This window comes from Marmota monax, unplaced genomic scaffold (genome assembly GCF_021218885.2).
Source record: "Marmota monax isolate L192 unplaced genomic scaffold, Marmota_monax_Labrador192_F-V1.1 WCK01_AAM20220418_F8-fsc00314, whole genome shotgun sequence".
Classification (NCBI taxonomy): Eukaryota; Metazoa; Chordata; class Mammalia; order Rodentia; family Sciuridae; genus Marmota; species Marmota monax.
Genome location: NW_026692675.1, coordinates 442532 through 451901, shown reverse-complemented (window position 1 = coordinate 451901; position 9370 = coordinate 442532). Strand labels below are relative to the sequence as shown.

General features: G+C 34.5%; 1 non-coding gene and 1 pseudogene across 1 annotated transcript; both read right to left on the bottom strand.

Annotated features, from left to right (window-relative positions):
• Positions 1–6171: 6171 nt before the first annotated feature.
• Positions 6172–6276, bottom strand: LOC124093966 (U6 spliceosomal RNA). Its single transcript, XR_006852089.1, has one exon. It is a non-coding gene; the product is annotated as a U6 spliceosomal RNA (small nuclear RNA).
• A 340-nt stretch (positions 6277–6616) lies between these two features.
• Positions 6617–8800, bottom strand: LOC124093951 (centrosomal protein of 70 kDa-like; annotated as a pseudogene).
• Positions 8801–9370: the final 570 nt, after the last annotated feature.

Sequence of the window (9370 nt, the reverse complement as noted above, 5' to 3'; positions counted from 1 at the left end):
TCTCAACACCATTTGTTGAAGAGGTTATCTTTCTCCAATGCATGTTTTTGGTGCCTTTGTCTAATATAAGATAACTGTAATTGTGTAGATTAGTCTCTGTGTCCTCTATTGTATAACATTGGTCTACTAGTCAATTTTGGTGCCAATACCATTCTGTTTTTGTTACTATTTCTCTGTAGTATAATTTAAGGTCTGGTATAGTGATGCCACCTGCTTCACTCTTCTTGCTATGGATTGCTTTGGCTATTCTGAGTCTCTTATTTTTCCAGATGAATTTCATGACTGCTTTTTCTATTTCTATGAAGAATGTCATTGGAATTTTGATTGAAATTGCATTAAATCTGAATAGTGCTTTTGGTAGTATTGTTATTTTGAATATATTAATTCTGCCTATCCAAGAACAACTATCTTTCCATCATCTAAGGTCTTCTTTGATTTTTTTCTTTAGTATTCTGCAGTTTTTATTGTAGAGGTCGTTCACTTCTTTCGTTAAGTTGATTCCCAAGTTTTTGGGTTTTTTTGAGGCTATTGTAAATGCGGTATTTTCCTCATTTCCCTTTCATAGGATTTGTCACTGATATACAGAAATACCTTTGATTTATGGGTGTTGATTTTGTATCCTGCTACTTTGCTTAATTCACTTACTAGTTCTAGAAGTTTTCTGGTGGAACTTTTTGGGACTTCTAGGTATTAAATCACATCTTCAGCAAATAGTGCCAATTTGAGTTCTTCTTTTCCTATCCGTATTCCTTTAATTTCTTTTGTCTGTCTAATTGCTCTGGTCAGTGTTTCAAGAACTGTGTTAAATAGAAGTGGTGAAAGAGAGCATCCCTGTCTTTTTCCAGTTTTTAGAGGGAATGCTTTCAATTTTTCTCCATTTAGAATGATGTTGACCTGGGGCTTAGCATAGATAACCTTTATGATGTTGATATATGGTCCTGTCATCCCTAGTTTTTCTAGTGTTTTGAACATATTTTCTTGGAGTACAAATTTTCAAAAATAATTATGAATAATCTTCTGCATTTCTATAGTGTCTCTTCTGATATTTCCTTTTTCATCACGTATGTTAATAATTTGAGTTTTCTCCTTCTCTTCATTAGCATGTCTAAGTGTTTGTCAAAGAACCAACTTTTTGTTTTGTCAATTTTTTCAATTGTTTCTTTTGTTTCATTCATTGAAATAAAGAGACACATTAAATTCATATGGGTTTTTAAATATTACTATTTCTTTGTGGTTAGCCAAATCCCTTCTCCTTTCCTTATTTCCCACTCAAGTTTATTACATGTCTGTTAACACTTTTTACCCATTTGTGAAGGTTGTTATTTTTTTTTATTAATCTATATGAGCTTTCAATATGTGACTATATATCACATTAACTATATATTTTTTGTTTGACCAAATTTATCATTTTTAAAGAATCACTTCATTTTAAAAAAATTATTTTTTAGGTATGGATGGACACAACACAATGCCTTTATTTTTATGTGGTGCTGAGGATCGAACCCGGGTCCTGCAGTGCGAGGTGAGTGCTCTACCACTGAGCCACAATCCCAGCCCAAGAATCACTTCATTTTGTATTTTTTTTCTTTTTGTGTTTTTCAAACAAAAATTAATAATACAATTTTTTGTTCTGCTTTTGTGGCTATTGTGTTAGTATTTCATCACCAATAAATCACCAAATATTCTAAGTTCCAAACAGGAAGATTCCAAGTTCACTGTCTTGCCATTGTAGGATTTATCATGCACTAGAGACCAAAAAAAAAAAAAAAAAAAAAAGAAAACAAAACAAAAAAATGTTACTTTGTAAATGAATTGGAAAATACCTTATGAAACATTCAATGAATTTTGCTGGAACAACTGACTATGTTTTCGGAAAAAATAAACTCAATGTTTGGAAAAAATGTAACTATTAGTCAATAACCAAAGATATTGTTTTTAAATTAAAATTTTTATTTTTGCTTAAAAGGAAAGGTAAATTTAAAACATGGTGTTATAAAACTATAATAGACCTAATTGACATAGATCAGGAGTTCTCTCAGAGTTTCCTGAGAGAATGCAGATTGAGATAACCTATTAATAAATTTAATTCTTATAGTTCTATTAGAAGAGGGAGCGGACTGGGGATGTAGTTCAGTGAGTGAGCACTTACCTAGTGTGCTTGAGGCCCTGGGCTCTATCCACAGTATTACAAAAGAAAAGGGGGCACAGGAGGAGAAAGAACAAATGAATAAAGGGAAAGAAAAGTGGGAGAAAGTGTTTCAGGTAAAGATGTCAGGGCATTCAAAGTCTCACTAGTGTTAATAAGAATGGCCCTTCCTTCACTAAGGAGGGTGGCTTGGCAGTAGCATCCAGACAGGGTGAATGTTGATACCTGTGAGACTGCAGAGACAGCCTGGCTCACAGAGGCAGAAGTTTGAAAATCATCTGTTGTTTAAAACAGGCCAGGCTTTGTGATCGACACAGTAGTGTAGAGAAGGAAATAAATAGGACAACTCCAAGTTTCTGTCTTTATATTCAGTTGAAATGTGGTGAGCTTTTCTAACATAGGAACATATTTTTAAGGGAAATATTATTTACTTAATTTTCATTTGGGAATGTTGAGTTTGAGCAGTTAATGTTTGGAACATCAGGAGGAGATGTTGATTGATAGGAAAATGTATAAGATGAAACCTAATGGACAAATGTTTTCAGCACATGCACATTATGAATACCTGTTTATGGTGGTAATTTAAATAGTGAGGACAGGTAAAGATATCAAGAAAATATAGAGCCAGGAAAGAGGTGCTTAAGAAAGGAGTTATGAATGCTGATGACAAGAGGTCCATTGAGTGAAATAGATCAAATGTCACCTAAAAGATTGCAAGAGCCTTGGAATCATGGGAATGGAACCAGATTTTAATGGGTTGAGTAGTGAGTATAAAATCAAATGCAGACAGAACTCTGGGAACTTTTGCTTATTTAAAAAAGATTGAGAGTGAGGATAACAGGTATATTGGGATATGAGGTCAAATGAGATTGAAAATAGCATATAGTTTTAGGCTGATGTGAAGGATACCACTATTACAACTGAATATTCAGAAAGAAAGAGGTATAGTTAACAGTGTATGACTCCTTGGTGGAAGGAATGGTTGGACCCAAATAAAGAGAAAATTAACTTTATCAATGAGTAAGAAGAATTCAGCTTTCTAACTAGTCAGAAGTAAGATGAGAAGCATGTGTGTGTGTGTATATATAGAAGGGCAGCTAAGAGATTTTCAGTCTGATCAGTGTCTTCTCTTTCTGTGCAATATGGATTATCTCAGAATAAGAGGAATTATATGTGAAAGAGTAAGAGATTTAATACAAAAGGAGGATGTGCAATAAAATTATTTTCATAGAATATGAGAGTGGTGACAAAGTAATGTAACAGGACATACCGTATCAGTGTCAAATAATTTCATGTTGGTGACAATGAATTTGTATCACAGTAAATCAGATCTATTCTGCAAGTACTTGTCTCAACAGTCATTGACAGAGAAATAAACAATTTCAGATAGGATTATAATTTTGCTGAACAAGTGGGGTAAAAGAAGTTCAGGAAAACTTAGTGCACTGGCAGAAATACCATACAATGGAACCAATCTGAACATGGAGAAAGGTAAAGAAGGACGAAGACCCACAGGTTAGAAGCAGAGTTACAGATAGGGCTGGAGATGCTAATGAAATGAAAATATTATTTTCCAACTTAGAAATGATGTGAACAAATTTGAGTGTTGATGTTTGTGGAAGGTGGGAGACTTTAGTAGGACATTTTTAGATGAACCATTTAAAGGTTATAAAAAAAAAGACACATCTTACTCTACTATGTTGTACTGTATCGTTCTATAATGAACAAACTGTTAACACCATACAGAATTCAGTAAGTCATTTTTGAGAGGTAACAGTTAAAATTCATGACTATGACTAATGTGCTGCCATGGTAGTGATTGGCTGAGACAGTGGAAGAGGTTATTTGGAGGTAGAGAAGTAAAGAGTTCTAATTGCCAGTATGTATGAGGATGGGGGGGGGCAACATGATGGAGAGAAAGGCTGTGCTTCATCATCAGTGATGAATACAAAGGATGTCTGGGAGAACCTAGGAAGGAATGTGAATAGGGGAAATAAACTGTCATGGGAAGATGAACTTTGTAAGAAAAAAGATGTGATCAAGGCTAGAGGGAAATGATGTCAGTAGGGTGGTTCTGAGTCATCAGGTACAAACTACCTAAATTTGAAATTTAAGTAGGGTAATTTCTTAATGCTTGTTAACTGGTGACCACTGATGTCTTTCAAGTTATAGTTATTTGTCATACCACACCAGACTATATTTTCTATATTATGCTAAACTTAATGCAAGCACTATTCGATGTGTTCTAGTTTGGCTACCACTAAGAATTATTAAATGCAATTTAACAGGTAGAGTGAAAAATATGATTTCTATTCCAACAAACCTACATGCATTTTTATGTGCTCTATGAGATTCTTCTTCCTTGTATCCTCCCATGAAGCTTCAGTTTGGCTCATTTTCTTTCTTAGATTTGATGTGGTAATGATCTCATCAAGTAGTCTTTAATTTTTCTCTCTTATTGGTGCATTTTAGTTGTACATAACAGTTGGGTTCATTTTGACATAAAGATACAGGTATGGAAGTATACAAATTAACTTACTCCACTTCAGTTCCCTGGTCCTCCCCTTTCTCTTCCCTCCTCCCTACCCCCATTAACCTTCTTCTACTCCACTGACCTTCCCTCTATCTTTATGATCAGAGCAATCCCCCACCACCGCTTTATTTGACCCTTAATTTTCTAGCTTATTGAACTTAACAAGATATTCTCTACTTCCATCCATCTAGTAGCAAATGCCATAATTTCATTTTTTATGGCTGAGTAAAACTCCACTGTGTAGATACAGCACATTTTCTTAATCAATTATTAATGGGCATCTGGGCTGGTTCCATAACTTGGCTATTGTGAATAGTGCTACTGTAAACATTGGTGTATCTATATTTGTAGAGTTTGCTGATTGCTGATTTTAGTTCTTTTGGATAAATGCCAAGGAGTTGGATAGCTGGGTCATATGGTGGTTCCATTCCTAGTTTTTTTTTTTTTTTTTTTTTTTGAGGGATCTCCATATTCTTTTCCAAAGAGATTTTTCTAATTTGCTGTCCCATCAGCAAAGCATGAGTGTACCTTTTCCTCCACATCCTCACCAGCATTTATCACTATTTGTATTTTTGATAATTGCCGTTCTGACCAGAGGGAGATGAAATCTCAGTGTATTTTTAAATTTCATTTCCCAGATTGCTAGAGATGTTGAAAATTTTTTCATGTATTTTTTTTGGATATTTGTGATTCTTCTTTTCAATAGCAGCTTTTTTATTTAATTCTTCCTTCATTGATCTTAAATGGAAAGATCTATGATGTATAAAATGTCTTTTTTTAAAAAAATTCTTTTTAGTTTTATGCAACACTGGGATGCACCTTATCATAATCTCAAAAGCATGTAACCCAGCCTGCTGTTGTTTACTGAGAGTTTCTTCTGTAGTGTATTCACTCTGTCTTGAATTTGGGCAGGAAATAAATGTTTTCATATGCTTTTCTTATTCTGGGAGGCCTATTTGACTTTCTGTCAAGGCTCTGCATGCAAGCCATTAGGAACCAATATTAAGCACAGTAAAAAGTAGGCTGCTTACAGTTGTAATGCTTGGAATTATATTGTGGATTTTCTTATTTCTCCTTCCATATCTATTATTATTGTTACTTTGATTTTCGATGTTCTCATCTTACTTTGTCCTCTCCCTCACTAACTTGTATTTTTCTCTCTCAAATAAAGCTTTGTTTCATTATTTGATTCAGACTCTTTTAAAAAATATTCAGGGAGAGAATAAGTTTGTACTTGTACCTTTTGTAAAAATCTGTCTGTTATGTTCCAAACCAGTAATTTTTTTTTGTTGTTGTTTCTTTTAGGTTTTTAAAATCTGCTTTTATTAATTAATTGTAAGTAAAATAAATATTTCAAAAATATAAACATAATATAAACTTAATTGATGTCCAACATTTCAAGTCTTTGAATACAACAAATGTATCAAATAATGAAGCAAAGTAGTCAGCATCCTAAAGCCCAGTGACAGTGGGAAGCAGACCTCCCCTTCAAAAAAATATGGAACGCTTCACAAATTTGTGTGTCATCCTTGCACAGGGCCATGCTAATCTTCTCTGTATCATTCCAATTTAGTATATGTGCTGCCACAGTGATCACCCAAACCAGTATGTTTTTAATTGCAATGTCAGTCCCTTTATATATGTAAAAGCTATCTATGTTTTTCTTTAAAAATTGATTTTAATAGTTTCTACAGTAGCTAAGATGGTTTGAATTTTTCCACATATAACTTTCCCTGAGAACAGGCTTATGCTGAGTAGTTTCTTACCCACCCTGTGTAAACTTACAGGCCCAACAATTTATTTCTATCTTGAAAATACTTGGCATTTTCTTCATCCCTAAAGGTGTGGGATAATTTTAGGTTGTCAAGTTATTTAACAAGTGCCATTCCAAATAGGAAGGTAAATAAGTTATGAACTTTTGAATGTCTTTAATTTTGTCACTCCAAGCATTCTGGATGATACTTCTCAAACAAATACCTTTGGAAGTCTTCAGGTCCTAACACCTGCTAAACCTGCTCGTTCACATCCTCGTTAATCAGCCTACACTATTTTCCAACTGTGCTTACCAGCACATACAAAGATGATGAACTATCTAATTCTAAGAGTCTGTGGAGGTTTCTCACAGCATTGTTCATTTCTCCAAGCCTAGTGTAAACTTTATTCATTCAGGGATAAACTCCATTTAAAGAAGGCACATCAAATAATTTTTGGAAGTGAGAGATAATAGCTTACAAAGTTTAAAGGACATGTTGCTATCCTTTTCCTTATTTTTAACTTCTTCCTTCATTGTATCCACCATAGACAACAGATCTTCAACTTTAATATCTTCATTTTCATCCTGTTTCTTTAAATTATTCCAAGGCACCAGTTCAGTAGATAGTATTTTCAAGGACTTATACAAATCCTTTAGGGATGTCAGTTCATCTTCCCACATTTCTATTACAGGAATAAGATGCTCAAATCCACAAAGTTGTATAAGATCTTTATTAAAATTTTGGGTTCCTCCTTTGTTCTGTTTATAAATTATTACTGGAGTTCCTAGGTTGTAAATTGATGCTACCCAGCAAAGAAAACCATCAGTTAGGACCGATTGATGGTTTTCTTTGCTGGGTTCATCTTTTCTCTGTGTCCTCAGTGTTTTTTAGTGACTGACAAGCTCCTGTAATTTGATACTTTCCTTTACAGCTTTTTTTCAGTTTCTTCACTTGTTATTTTTTAAGTTTTAATTCCTGTTGTGTGGGCCTGCTTTCCAAATTTTTTGGAGGTTCAGCTTTTCACTTGTAAGTGCATCAATCTTGGATCTTATATACTTGAGTTGATTCTGTAATGACACTAGAAGGCATTTATAGGCTTGGTGATGTACCTATATTTCAATAGTCTTTTTCTTCTTCTGGATTTTCAAATCATTGTTAGGTTTTTCCTTGGATTCACAGTAGTCAATTAGGCAAGGCAACTGTCTATCCAGGACAGTATGAGAAACTCTTTTGCAGAGATAGGCAAACACTCTGTTTTGAGCTATGATGTGCTGTTCATCCTCCTGTGTTAATCTACAGATATCTTTTTTTGCAAAGAACCAATAATAATCTGCATTAAAAAATGACAAAATCATAGAATTTGCAGGGAAATGGATGGCATTAGAGCAGATTATGCTAAGTGAAGCTAGCCAATCCCTAAAAAACAAATGCCAAATGTCTTCTTTGATATAAGGAGAGTAACTAAGAACAGAGTAGGGACGAAGAGCATGAGAAGAAGATTAACATTAAACAGGGATGAGAGGTGGGAGGGAAAGGGAGAGAGAAGGGAAATTGCATGGAAATGGAAGGAGACCCTCAGGGTTATACAAAAGTACATACAAGAGGAAGTGAGGGGAAAGGGGAAAATAATACAAGGGGGAGAAATGAATGACAGTAGAGGGGGTAGAGAGAGAAGAGGGGAGGGGAGGGGAGGGGGGATAGTAGAGGATAGGAAAGGCAGCAGAATACAACAGACACTAGTATGTCAATATGCAAATCAATGGATGTGTAACTGATGTGATTCTGCAATTTGTATACGGGGTAAAAATGGGAGTTCATAACCCACTTGAATCAAAGTGTGAAATATGATATATCAAGAACTATGTAATGTTTTGAACAACCAACAATAAAAATTTTAAAAAAAGAACCAATAATCTCTTGTTGTTCTATTCATTTCATTTTTTCTTGTAATGTTGGTATTTTGCCTGTAAAATTTTCTGCTCCTTTTGAAGATCTTTTATTTTAGCTTCTTGCTGGCAAACCTTGTTTAGGGATACATCTTCCAATTCACAAATTTTGGCTTTCATACTCTCCATCATTGGTTCCAACTCATTTGGAAGCTTGCTCTTCCTGATGGGCTGCTCAATTTTGTTTTAGCTGAAGTTCATTTTTAAGCTTCTGGTTATTTTCTATAAGCTCCTGTATCATGTTCTGTTGATGTGCTATTTCTTCCATCAACCTTTTCAAATTCTGTCTCATCCTTTGTGATGATTGTTTGTCAAAAAGGATGCAATCTTTTATATCTGATCTTTTGACTAAGCACAGAGATTTTAAGCCATGCTTCATCAACAGCACATTTATAATTTCCCATTCTGCTTCTTCCTGCTTTTTTTTTAAGCATGCGTGTTTTTGTTTGATGTTTTGTTTTTTTTATAATCGACTGGACTTCTGATTTTTAGGGGCTGCCAGAAATGTAGTTTCTTTTGAAGAATTAAAAGAAGTAGAGACTGGTAATAAGAAAATTTGAGTTGTCTCAGCCATGGCACATTCCTCTTGCATCTGACACCTGGTCATTCAAGTGGATCTCAATGAAGTCATCTCATGTCTGAAACTGGATCTTCATAAAGCTGACTGGGAAGTTCAAGATAGGGCAGATTCCATCTGGAGGGGGGTCATTTTTCTGTTTTAAAGATGGTGCCTTCCGGAATGGGATTGTGGCTCAGTGGTAGAGCGCTTGCCTGGCATGTGTGAGGCCCGGGTTCAATCCTCAGCACCACATATAAATAAACAAAGTAAAAAAAAAATCTATTAGTAACTTAAAAAAAAAGAATGGAATTAAATAAAAAAAATGGTGCTTTCTCCACTATCTATGTTTTATTCTGTATTTGATGCGTGGAGTTCTCACCAAAGGGTTGGCATATTTTTTCAATACTGTTTCAAGGCCATTTCTAAGTGAAA